Source organism: Corythoichthys intestinalis, chromosome 15 (assembly GCF_030265065.1).
Source record: "Corythoichthys intestinalis isolate RoL2023-P3 chromosome 15, ASM3026506v1, whole genome shotgun sequence".
Lineage (NCBI taxonomy): Eukaryota > Metazoa > Chordata > Actinopteri > Syngnathiformes > Syngnathidae > Corythoichthys > Corythoichthys intestinalis.
The window spans coordinates 45,627,609-45,641,220 of record NC_080409.1 but is presented as its reverse complement, the minus strand read 5'-3'; the positions used below and the strand labels follow the sequence as shown (position 1 = coordinate 45,641,220).

General features: G+C 38.3%; 1 protein-coding gene across 1 annotated transcript in view; it reads right to left on the bottom strand.

Annotated features, from left to right (window-relative positions):
• The window catches only part of luzp1 (leucine zipper protein 1), a 153,062-nt gene that overhangs the window by 96,787 nt on the left and 42,663 nt on the right, over positions 1–13,612 (bottom strand). The window contains exon 2 of the mRNA XM_057860224.1: positions 2,371–2,428. The gene's annotated coding sequence lies outside the window, so the exon portion shown is untranslated. The remainder of the gene's footprint in view (positions 1–2,370; positions 2,429–13,612) is intronic.

Genomic DNA, 13,612 nt, shown 5'->3' with positions numbered 1-13,612 from the left:
TGAGATATCCCAGCCTGAACACGACTGCATTGAAATATTACTCATTAGGCCTGGCGCCCCCTAGTGGGAACAGGAAATGGCATTCTTTACAAGAGAGGATCCTCCTCCAAGGGAAAAAAATCTATTGACCTCAAACCTGTTTCAGGGGAGCCTCAAGACATGTGTTCAGGTGCCTGATGAAAAATATTGAGGTTTCGTTGAAGCGGAGAGGTCCAAACTGGAAGTGAAAATGACCGTCAACAATTTGTCTCGCCAAAAACTTTGAACAGTCATAACTCGGCAGATATGCAACATATCTGCGCCAAACTTTCCGTGTTTGTTGAGAGTCATACCCTGAAGGTTCTTGTAGGGGTCATTTGCATCAACTCTACAGTGCCAACTAGTGGCGACAGAAAGAAGTTTTAAAAAAGGCCTTTCCTATTGGGTTTTTTCAACATAGAGCAAGGAAATTTGGGGAGTAGATACCTTATGCAAAACTGCTCCAAAAAGTCTCTTGCACCCATATTCCAAATCCAACAGGAAATCGGGTATTTTGGATCGAATGTGAAATTTTCATGGGTTCACAGTAAGAGTTTACATTTGGAGGCTTGAATATGCATAAAAACTCACCAAAATTTGCACATACATGCGGCTTTGGATAACGTTCGATAATCTTGCAACGTTACGAAAACATGTAACAAAATGGCTCGGTGGCGCCCCCTTGAAATTTTCAAAAAGGCCTCTCCATTTAGGTTTTTTCAACGTAGAGTGATGAAATTTGGAGAGTCGATACTTTGTGCAAAACTGCTCCAAAAAGTCTCTTGCACACACATTCCAAATCCTACAGGAAATCGGGTATTTTGGATTGAATGTGAACTTTTTATCGATTTACAGTGTGCACATTTTACACCTTGGCACCTAGGGAATTAGTTTGATCATTCTCAAAATTGGTGAGACTGTTCATGAGGCATATGAAATCTTAAGTTATAAAAATGGTGTGTTTTCATTCACGGGCCTGACCTGGGCGGGGCGCCAAATTCTTCCATTTTTTCGCCAAAACACCAAATTCGGAAAATGACTGATAACTCCCTCATACAACGTTCAATCTATTTTAAATCTGGCATGTGTGTGAGGTATACCAGCCTGAGCAGGACTGGATTGAAAATTTACCATTTGTGCCTGGCGCCTCCTAGTGGGAACAGGAAATGCCCTTTTTTACGGGACACACTCCTCCTCTAAAGGGAAAAAATCAATCTACCTCAAACCTGCATAAGGGAAACCTTAAGACCTGTCTTCAGGTGCCTGATGAAAAATATTGAAGTTTCGTTGAAGCGGAGGGGTCCAAACAGGAAAGTGAAAATGACTGTCAACAATTTTTCTCTCCAAAAACTTTGAACAGTCATAACTCGGCAGATATACAAGATATCTGCGCCAAACTTCCCGTGCTTGTTGAGAGTCATACCCTGAAGGGCCTTGTAGGGGTCATTTGCATCAACCCTACAGCGCCAACTAGTGGCGATAGAAAGTCACTCGTTTTTCCAAAACATGTCCAGTTCTTTTCATGTTGGTCATTGTAGTTTCAAGACCTATTAAAATACTTTTTTACGGCCCATGTCCACGTGTCTCTGTCTGTTGCCGTGACGACCCTTTGTTCGCCATTTAAAGGAAATATTTTTTTTCAGAGACTCAGGCAGCTTATAGAGCCACAATAGTTGGCACACTTGGTCGAATTGGCCCAGTTAGAAGATTAATTTTGGTTTTGAATAAGAGCTTGGCTGCACAGCTCAGTAGTGGCTCCTTTTTTGTAGTACTCTCTCCAATAGGGGTTTTTATCTCTTGGGTGTGGGAATGTAAATAGGCGACTTTCGAGCATGTTAGGTTCTAATGAGATGATTAGAGAGGAGGATCTGCCACCACCCTGACCTGCACACAGTCCGAGTTGCGTGACGTCCGAGTTGCGCTACATTGCGAGGGCCCGTTCAGTCCTGCTTGCAGGCCTAGTTATTTTTATACTTTATTGTAAGTTGATCTATATTACTTTTTTCTTTAGTATTAAAAGAACACAATGTTATGCAGAGGAATATTTTATATACAAATGATACTACAGTATATTTACAGTGGCGGCAGAGAGTTTGGGGGGAGGCGCGGAACGTTTATGTCTTCCTGCGGGGGGTATAACAGATAATAATTGAGAAGCACTGATTTAACTCAATGCCTGCTAATGACAACTACAGATGTCCAATTCAATTGAACTGGGAGGGTGGCAGCGATTATTCACGTATTCGCTACCAGCCTCCCCCAATCAAAAGTGGATTGGATTTTAGGAGATTTCAATGAGTACTCTATAAATTGTTAATGAAGTGCACTTGAGTGTAAGGTGATAAAACTCACATTTCAGACACATCCTTTATCTATGACATGTCAAGCTTCTCTTCCCAATGTCTCCATCCTGTCAATGGAAACAAACAAACATCTTGGTTAGCAAAAGTGCAAATATACATAACACTTTTCACTTGTATTTGCATTTGATCTCAGTGTAGAGTAGATGAGGGGTATGGGATAGTGAGGAGTCAAACTAACATCCAGGGAGTGGATACGTTTTTTTGTGGGCTTCGCGCTAGATTCATGCATGAGCAGACAAGCCATGTTTGGCCGTGGCAACACAAGGCTCTATTCACTTCTCTGGGAAGGCACTGGCACGCACGCACACGCACAGACACTATTATCATAATCATCATCATCAACAATGACCCAAGAACCTTTCGAGTGCTTCAAAACACACACAGACGGCGCAGAAGACAAGCATTCCACTACAGTAGCATTCCATATGTTTGGTTAAGCACAGAGAATCCAGATTTAAGAAGGCAGTCTGGACTAAATTAAAAGGATATATACAGAGAAGAAAAAAAGCAGAGAAAGGAACTTCAAATTATCCCCAACATTTTGCGTTCAATGAAACTTAGCATAACTGTACAAGAAAATTTTTTTTTTTTAAAAACAAGAAAAGCAGTGAAAAATTTGGTGTTTGTCGCAAAATTCTGTCAAGATTTTAAACAGGATCCAACAAACGTGAGGACACCAGCATTCAGTGTATTTAACAATGCCTCATTTGTTAAGCGTCGTTTCGCTTTTTATTTTTGCACCTATTTCCTGTTTTTGCTCCTCTTTCTGTTGCCTGGGTAGGACTCTTAACCTGAACGGGTATCAACAAGTATTTTATGAACAAAGGACTTTGCTTTAGATCTTTTGCGACAATACTGTGTGCTTTGAAATTTTTTGATTTGTGTTGCTTGACAGGAAGGAGCACTGAGAGAACATGCTAACCGCTAAATTACCTTCTCACATGATTAGCGCGCCTTATGCCTGTTAATGTTATGTTTTGGTTATTTTGTCATGATATTTCACGAACGAAACTAAATCGGTAATTTAAAAACAGTCACGTATGGCCTACAATGACACGGTAATTTAATAAAAATTCTCAATGCCGATATAAAACTGTATAAACATTTTAGGCTGGTTGGAGCTGGTTGAAGTGGCTTGGGAGAGGGAAGTATGGGCTTCCCTGCTAAAGCTGCTGCCCCCGCGACCCGACCGCGGATTAAGTGGTAGACGATGGATGGATAAACATTTTAAATTAAAGAATAATTGCATTTTTTAAAATTTAAGCTCATTTATTAAAAAAAAAAAAAAAAAAAAAAAGTTGATATTTACAGGTTTTTTTTTTAGGGCTGTCAAAATTATCGCGTTAACGGGCGGTAATTAATTTTTTAAATTAATCACGTTAAAATATTTGACGCAATTAACGCACATGCCCCGCTCAAACAGATTAAAATGACAGCACAATGAACTGTCATGTTGTTAATTGTGTTTTTTGGAGTTTTGGCGCCCTCTGCTGGCCCTTGGGTGCGACTGATTTTATAGGCTTCAGCACCCATGAGCATTGTGTAAGTAATTATTGACGTCAACAATGACGGGCTACTAGTTTATTTTTTTGAGTGAAAATTTTACAATTTTAATATAAAACTTGTACTAACATTTATCTTTTAAGAACTACAAGTCTTTCTATCCATGGATCGCTTTAACAGAATGTTAATAATGTTAATGCCATCTTGTTGATTTATTATTATAATAAACAAATATAGTACTTATGTACCTTATGTTGAATGTATATATCTATCTTGTGTCTTATCTTTCCATTCCAACAATAATTTACAGAAAAATATGGCATATTTTATAGATGGTTTAAATTGCGATTAATCGGATTAATTACAATTAATTAATTTTTAAGCTGTAATTAACTCGATTAAAAAGTTTAATCGTTTGACACCCCTAGTTTTTTTCCCCACGTTTTGTTTTCCAAAATGTAATGTTTAATTTGATTTTTTAAAATAATAAAAATGTTAAAAAAAAAAATTCAGAACATATTTATTATTAGCCTTAGACATGTGCCGATTACTGGTTTAAAGGTATACTGTGGTATGACAACGTCAAAAAAAAAAAAAAAAGCAAAAATTTTCCGTCATACCGTCCCAAAGTTATTAGCTATTTTTTCATGTCCAAAAAATGCATGGCGAAATCCCTGGCTTGCAGCTCTAAGTAAGGCTCAACCCTCCCCCACCGGTTGTTGCTCAGTGTCAGTGAGTCAGCTGTGCTACATGATGTCTGGAGGAGGTGAAACTTTTTCCCCCCATCGAAGAAAACGAAATCGCTGGTATGGGAATACTTCGGCTACATAAAAGTTACAGACGGCCGCGGCTTAGAGGAGGAAGGCCAACTGACATGTAAAACGTGTGCGAAATGTGGCTGCAGAGGAGGCAATACATGTTCTGATGGTAATAATGAAGAGCTGTGGCTGTGGGTTTAGGCTCACTTAGAGGACTGCATTAATTTTAATTATATTTAGAATATTTTGTTATATTTAAAAAAAAAAAAAAGTATTTTAACTTAACATTATACTTGTGTTCCGAATTGCCTATATGTTTTGCAAAATAAAAATCCTGTTCAAAGGAACTTTTTTTTTTTTTTTTTTAAATCCAGATATCTCAAGATAACAGATTCTAGAGCTGTAATTAAGGTTATCATACCTGTACATGCCAATTATGTAGCCTGCTGCTGGCAGCACTAGAATTAAATCCAATCCATTTTAACTGTGACAGTTAACAGTGATCATTTGCTGCCAGTCAATGAGTTCAATGAGGATTAATTTTTTAAAATCCATTCCTCCTTCCATTTTCTTAATGCAGTCTCCTCAACTAGACATGTGCCGTTATGAGATTCTGACGGTAGAATAACCTTAAACCAAAATATCACCGTTTCACTGAATTGCAACTACAGTTTAGAAAAAAATTACAAATTACAAACACAAAAATATATTTTTTTCCATTGAACAGTATTTATATTTTTCAAAACATATTAGCAAATTGGAACATAAGTATAATGTTAAGTTAAAATAAATAAATAAATAAAAATATTCTAAATAAAATTAAAATAAATGCAGTCCTTTACAGCTCCACATTATTACCATCACAACAAAAATAATTTAATTATTTTCAATAAAAAGCACGTGGGTATGAATCATGTTTACATTAGACATACATACTCTTTCTCAACACAGACAGTTGCCAGAGAGGAAAAAAACACCATGTTTTACCACTATTAGACAGACTAACCACGCTGGAGTTAACTCTTGTAATTGGTGGGAAACGTGCATGACAGTGTTTAGTAACCTTTAATTTTGTATAAATGCGAAATTATATTGGAAATATTGCCTCCCCGGCAGCCACGCTCCGTAAACATGTTTTACATGTCGGTTGGCCCTCCTCCTCTAAGCCGCGGCCGTCTGAAACTTTTCTGTAGCCGAAGTATTCCCATACCAGCGATTTCATTTTCGTCGATGGGGGGAAAAAGTTTAAGAGTTTCACCTCCTCCAGCCATCATGTAGCACAGCTGACTCACTGACACTGAGCAACAACCGGTGGGGGAGGGTTGAGCCTAAGTAAGGACTCAGGAGGCTAAATAACTTTAAACTAGGGTTGTTCCGATCATGTTTTTTTTTTGCTCCCGATCCGATCCCGATCGTTTTAGTTTGAGTATCTGCTGATCCCGATATTTCCTGATCCGATTGTTTTTTTTTTTTTTTGCTCCTGATTCAATTCCAATCATTCCCGATAATTTTTCCCGATCATATTCATTTTGGCAATGCATTAAGAAAAAAATGAATAAAACTCGGACGAATATATACATTCAACATACAGTACATAAGTACTGTATTTGTTTATTATGACAATAACTCCTCAAGATGGCATTTACATTATTAACATTCTTTCTGTGAGAGGGATCCACGGATAGAAAGACTTGTAATTCTTAAAGGATAAATATGACTTTGTAAATTGTGACTAAATATTGTCATCTAGTGTATTTGTTGAGCTTTCAGTAAATGATACTGTAGCCATTTAACTTCTGCCCAAATGCATGACGGGAAGTGCAACCATGACTGTGCGTCGTGGTACCAATTCATATATCTTCTCTGCATTGGGAAATAACATAACGTGATAAGAAAAAGATCAACTACTATCTTTCTTCCCTACATTGCTTCCCACGATTATTCTAGTCATTGGGCGAGGGATTGTAAGGCTTTAGCCATTTAAAAAAAGGCTCCAAAGGCTGCCAAAATTCACTCTACTCATTTTACGCTGCCTTTTAGCTTTATGTACTGTATGGGTAAAACAGCGCCATTATAGACTGAACGCGACAATGCGTGAGTGGGTCGTGCAGCGCATGCGTTAAATATTGTAACGTGATAAATGTAAAAAATATTAATCCTCGCCGTTAACGCGATAAATTTGATAACCCTACCTTAAGCTTAAACTAAAGACTCTGGAAGAGTGTAACACATTATGTCTGTAACGTTAAATACAATTAGAAAACGATTTAATAAAAAAAAAAAAAAAAATATATATATATATATATATATATATATATATTTAAAAAAAGGCATGTCCGATATTTTTTTGCCGATTCCGATACTTTGAAAATGACGTGATCGGACCCGATCACATCTCTAGTTAGTTAATACCGTTGGGACGGTATGACGGAATTTTTTTGCGGTTTTGAAACCTTGGCGTTTTCATATCACGCTATACCTTGAAACCGGTAATCGGCACATGTCTAGCTACAACCATGCAAAAGAGCAAATCAGATGGATTGTTCAGTTCTGTTTACAAGCGTTATTACCCAAATCACGTCCGATTAACGAGAGCCACTGTATAATTAATTTTGCATATGGTATTTATGAATTACTTCACAAATAAAACACTGCTTACACTGACAAACCAACTAGGAACATTTTTCTTCCTTTCTTGGCATCCTCGAGTTACCCTTGTGGCTCTCAAGTGTGAAACTTTCTCCAAAACCCACTTGACATGAATCAAGCAGTGACAGAGATTATTAGAGCCTACGTGGGGGACCGGGCTGCCGGGAGATTTGCTAAGTACAGTTTTTCATACCCAAACCGCCACGTTGGTGTTTGCTGTCACACAAATTTCCGGCCTGTATCCGACTTGTGTGGAAAACGGGATGCAAAATTTAATCGGGTAGATAAAAGAAAAGGCCGCAAAATGGGATTTTCCACCCTGCGTGATAAAACACTGCAGTACATTCATAAATTGTTCACTAAAAACACAGGTTGCAGCCAAAAGTCGCTTTATAAACAGTCTAGCAGAACTCTTTGATGCAACAAATGTATTCCATCTGCAGCATCTTCATAATTTTACTGAATGTGCTGACAAAATAGACGCACGGCTGAACCTTAATGATGAATTAATGGTGAATCGAGTGCGCCACTTCAATGCGTTCCTTGTTTGTAACCAGAAAAGTCGCTGTTGATTCAATCTCAAGAAGTTAGCTATCGAAAGCAGTCCAACATGGAGTCATCGGGGGGGTTAAGCAAAACAGAGCTAACTGATTTTAAAAACAATGTAATTTCTAATAAATATAAGCATTGGCGTCAGTCCAACATTATGTTACAGTGGGTTTATCCAATGTAATGTTTTGACAATAGCTCAAAACATTACACTAGTCTGCCCTGGAATAAGAACAGTCTCCAATATACATCATGTAAATCTTGTTTAGTTAGCCAGCAAGCTAATAGTTGGCCAGATATTTTCATTTAACGTGCTTTCAAAGGATGTATGTTCATGTAGTCTTTCCAACAGTCTCATTTGATTAAAACAGTAGCCTGCCAAACTAAATAAGTGCTAGTACAGTTAGCAGACATTTTAGTCCCTGTACAGTCTGCCTTCCAAAGATATCTCATTGTAAACATGTCTGTACATGCTGTAAAGATTTATCCCTGAACATTTATCTTTCTAGATGTACCATTCATTCTTTGACAAAGCATGCTTGTAACATATATCTTTATAAAAAAAAAAAAACAAACAAACAAAGAAAAAAAACATATTGCTGTCTTTTGGTTTATTGAAAGAAATGTTTTGGTGTCATGCTTATCTTTTAAAGCAAAAACAGTCAACACACCACCATGTTACACTGGTTTCTGGAGTTTTAGAGCCTGAAAATGCATTTACATTTTATTTAGTTTATTGTTGTTTTTTTGTTGATTGAGGATGTTTAAAAAATACACTTCCATGTATTTTACAAAATGTTTGTCAAGGAAGTTCAGTATGAAATGTCCTTTAGACCCGATTTATGTCCTGCTAATTGCTGTTTGACTTTACTCTTGTAGGTGTTGTCAAAACAAATCAAGAAGTACACCTGTCATGCTAATCTTCACTAATAATATTCGCTGCCATTGGCGGCACATTCCATTTAAACTAGGAGGGCTGGCAGTTAATCATGTTTTCAGTGCTATTGCCGGTGAAAGATGTTCAATCCAGTTTGACTTGGAAGGCTGACAGTGATTGGACAGTGAGTGGAAAGAATCTTGTTTCATATATTAAATTAGCATAATCTCATAATAATTTCTGATGTGTAATGGAGAAAAAATGTAAATAAAAGCCATTACTTATCTTATTACCTATTATAAATCAGATTTTTTTTTGGTCATATCTATTTTTTGGCCTGCCCATTCAGACTGCCTTTGTCCGTTGAGCCTGTTAGGTTTTGTGTTTGGTTTCTCCTTGTGTGACTTGTCCCTGTGATTACCCATTGCTTTCACCTGATGTGCCTTCTCCTAGTCTATCCTCCTGTGCTCACCTGTTCCTTGTTGTCTCGTTAACCCTTGTCTGCGTGTGTGTATATAAGCTCCCATTTTCTGTTCATTCCTTGTTGCGTCATTGTCAATGCCCTTGTGCTCGTCAATGTCTGTGTCGGTGTCTGAGTCAAGCCTTGTCCAAGCCCTCGTCTATCAGTCCCTCCGATTTAAGTAAGTTTTGTTTGAATCTTGCCCTTTTGATCCTCAGTGCTTTCAGTTGTACTTTGTGTTTTTGTTAGATATCATTAAACGTTTTTTGAGTTCACCTGCCTTGCCGCTTTTGTTTCCCTGCAATTGGGTCCACACAACCTGCCTGCCTGCCCGCGTCCCTGACAGAGCCAGTTTAAGTATGACGCATGCGCACTAATTCCGAGTCCGAGGTTGCGCTGAGCAAACCGACCCGCATGCGCAGCAGCATCAAAACAAACAACTACACTTGCTGGCTCAATGTCATTCTAGGGTGATCATATTTTGACTTACAACTTGGCCTGCAAGCAGGACTGAATGGGCCCTCGCAGTTTGGCGCAACTGGGACGGCACACAGGTCAGGGTAGTTGGATTGTCCCCCTCTCATCATCTCATGACAACCTAACTTGCCCGAAACTCATCTCTTTGTTTGGGGAGTAGAAATAAATTCACACACCTAGGAGAAAAAAACCCTATTGAAGAGGGTACTACAAAAAAAGGAGGTGCTACTACTCTGTGCAGCCACGCCCTTATTTAAAACCAAAATGAATCTTCTAATTGGGCCAATTTCACCAAGTGTGCCAAATTAAGTGGCTGTATAAGCCGCCTAAGTTCATGAAAAAAAATCTGCTTTCTTTTAATGGCGAACACAGGGTCGTCGTGGCAACAGACAGAGACACGTGGACATGGGCCTTAAATGTAGTATTACAAAATAGGGCTGCAGCTATCGATTATTTTAGTAGTTCATTAATCGAACTAGTTAGTTCGAATAATCGATTAATTGGATAAGGAACATGAAAAATTTAAATACCTGAACTGAGCCTCAAACGGTATTAAAAAAAAGGATCTATGTACAACAAAAGAACAATTGTCTAACTTACATAACAAAAGTCCGCTAGCTCAAATGCTATAAAATGCTAACGTTTTTTTGTTGTTGTTTTTTTGTTTTTTTAATACAATGCTCTTAACAAAAGGTTCAAAAACATCTTGCCACAAAAACTGCTAAATATATCTATAAACAAAATAACGAATGCATTAAAAACATTAGCTCAAACAAAAACTTAGCTTATGTTGGTCTTAAAAGGGAGCAGTTAGATTCAGCCATATGAAATGAGGCAGACCAGAGGGCAATGTATCCACCCTAATCAATAAAACTAAATGCAAACACTTTCAAAATAAACCATTACAATGCCACTTAAATCAATTAATTAAACAAATACTCGAAGCAATCCAATTTAATTCAAATTTTTTTCTAATTGAATACTCGAGTTAATCGATTAATCGTTGCAGCACTATTACAAAAGGTCTTGTAACTACAATTACCAACCTGAAACGAACTGGACATGTATAAGTAAAATGCTGCAACTAGTTGGCGCTGTAGGGTTGATGCAAATGACCCCGACAGCACCCTTTAGGGTATGACTCTCAAAAAGCACAGGAAGTTTGGCGCAGATATATTGTATGTCTGCCAAGTTATGACTGGTCAAAATTTGTGGCGGGACAAAATGGCGACAGTCATTTTCACTTTTCTGTTTGGACCCCTCTGCTTCAATGAAACCTTAATATTTCTCATCACGCACCTCAACAGCAAAATGGCTTTCCACATAACTGGTGTTTTCATTATCAGACGTCTAAGAAATGAGCAGTTTGCAAAGTTAAATACTTTCAACAACTGTCTTTCACATGAAGGTTATTTATTTTTCGTGTAGTTGGTCTATTAACTCATTTGCTCCCCAAAACGTATAAATACGTTCTATTTTTAATTGTTTCAGAGTCCAAAAACGTATTGATACATTGTTTACGTTTTTTTTTGTTTTTTGTTTTTTTACAAGCGGCATCTCTTGGTTCTGTTGCACCTAAACTGCAATGTACAATGCTCAAAATTCATTTTAAAGCAATAAAACTGGCCACTGGAGGGCAGTAGCGCATTTTGTAAGAACTCATCTTGGGCCAATAAAGGAAGTGAAGAAAAATAGTCAGGAAACGAAAGTTGGATGGATCTTGTGAATACGCGTGAGAATTTTGAGAAAAATGTGGAGAACGATCGGGATAAAAAAAGGCAAACGACACTGGAGGAGGTTTTTGAAAAGAAAACGAAACCATCGTCAAAGAATGATTACAAAAAAATTATCTTGATGAGAAAGACGGTGACAGCCACAACAGCGTCAGGTACCACACACGTTTTGCGGAGCTCACGTTGCTTTACACCTGAGCCCGAGGTTGAAACCAACGATGAAGATGATGAAAAAAGTGAGACCAATCTTGATCCGGACTCATCAGATTACTGGGAGCCACCTCATTCAACCGGGAGCAGCCGAGAGCCTTCCCTTTTGTTATGTGCGCAAATAGTTCAACAGTTCAATAGTTTAGTTATATGTAAATAAATTGTTACTTTGCGATCAAAAGCTCTATTTGTCTTGTTGCTTATGTTATTTTTTAGAACGAAAACATTATTCAGATGTTTGGGATGTCACAAAAGCGAAAAATACTGTAGCTGTGTTAAAGTCAAAGTTATGTTTGAAATGTTTGCTTTTACAAAAAGCTAAATTTCTCTTTGTTCATCAGAAATTGGAAAATTGCTCAAACTAAGCTATTTTCTAATGCTGATTTCTAAAGAATGGAAAAAGATATGAACTAACTGTTTTTTCTGCTGGAAGAAGAGAGTCTAATCTTTCTTTTGGTGGGTTCCATGTTTATATAGCAATAGAACAGAATTTTCTGTCGGCCTTGCAAAATCAGTCAAAATACAGTAAAACAGCCGGGAGCGGAGGGCCTTGCTCTGGTGAAAATGGCTAGGAGTGAATGAGTTAAAGCAAAATATTGGGATTCAAAAGACGTGCAGAAGTCAAGCATCCATGGAGGCTTCAGGATTCCCATTGAGTAAAACAAAAGGGGAAAGGAAGGCGAACGAAATAAGGAGTCCGAAACAGGATCAAGCTCAATTTCCTCAAATGGAGAAAATCTTAAGGCCTAAAACGCCATTCGTGGTTCCGCTGGCCAAGCGGGCCCTGTTTGTATGGGCACCCATTTCCGGAGCGCTTAACAGGATGTGTGCGCGCACTGGGGGTTGCTGCATGTAGAGGTATTGGGTTGTTTTGTCTGCTCGCGGAGGAAAGGAATGCTCAAGTCAAACAAAGTGGACAGGATGCCTTGCGAGAGGCGAGGGAGACTGTGAGAGAGAGAAAGCACAGAGGGAAGAAGGACGGCCAGAGACAGGAAGTCGAGGTCCAGAACGTCGAAGGCAGAAAGAAGAGGGGGGAGCTTGACTTCTCATGGGTTGAACAGCATTCCTCCTCCTCCTGTTGCTATTTGCATTCCGGCACAGCAGAGAGGTGGAGTGACAATTTCGTTGACAAGCTGTCAGATGGAAAACCATTGAGTTCTTCCTACTTGACTGTAAACTGGCAGAACCAGTTCTAATATCTAACAGCCCTCGAGTTCTCCTTGTTCCACAAAAACATACTAAGCGCTACACACACTCACTGGGTTGTTACATTGAGACTAATATATTTATACAGGAGTAATACTACACAGAAGAGTCCGCATGTGCCAAGTTGGAAAATGTGAGGAGGGCTAACTGGTCATATCCACAAGAGAAAGAAGATTTTAGGCCGCCCCACACACACTCTCCCCAAATGACGAGCAATATTGCCTGAAGAAGGTGTGGTCAGAAAACGTCTTCACATTAAAATAAAACGGTCACATTGTTTCTCAACATACCTCTTTTGTTTAGTCTACTACTTGGGGAAGTCCATCTCCAATTGGCTGACAGGTTTCGGTTAAAAAACATCCACCAATAAGCTCGCCAAGTACAGTTAGAAATCCAAGTGATTGTCCATGTCAAAGCTCTATAATTACTTTGATGGGATCTTTTTCCTGTTTTTTTTTTTTTTTTTTTTAAATCATTCAGATTCCGCAGATATGCCACATAGCAATTTGTCACAATTGTTTTACAAAATATACTGAGATTATACCAATGAAAGACAAATTGATTCTTAAGGTTGGACACTTTCACAGGCATGATTTTATAAATTGGACATTACGTCAGCATCGGCTGTCACAATGTTGGTCAAATCGTGTTTTCTTTACACAGCAGTTTGTGGAAGCGTTCCCAATAGGGGTGTGACAAAATATCGAAATGGTGATATATCGTGATACTTTGTTTCCCGAAAGGTTATCGATATGCTCCTGCCAGGAATCGAGATATTGTATAAGGTGTCAACGTCTAAAAAAAAATTA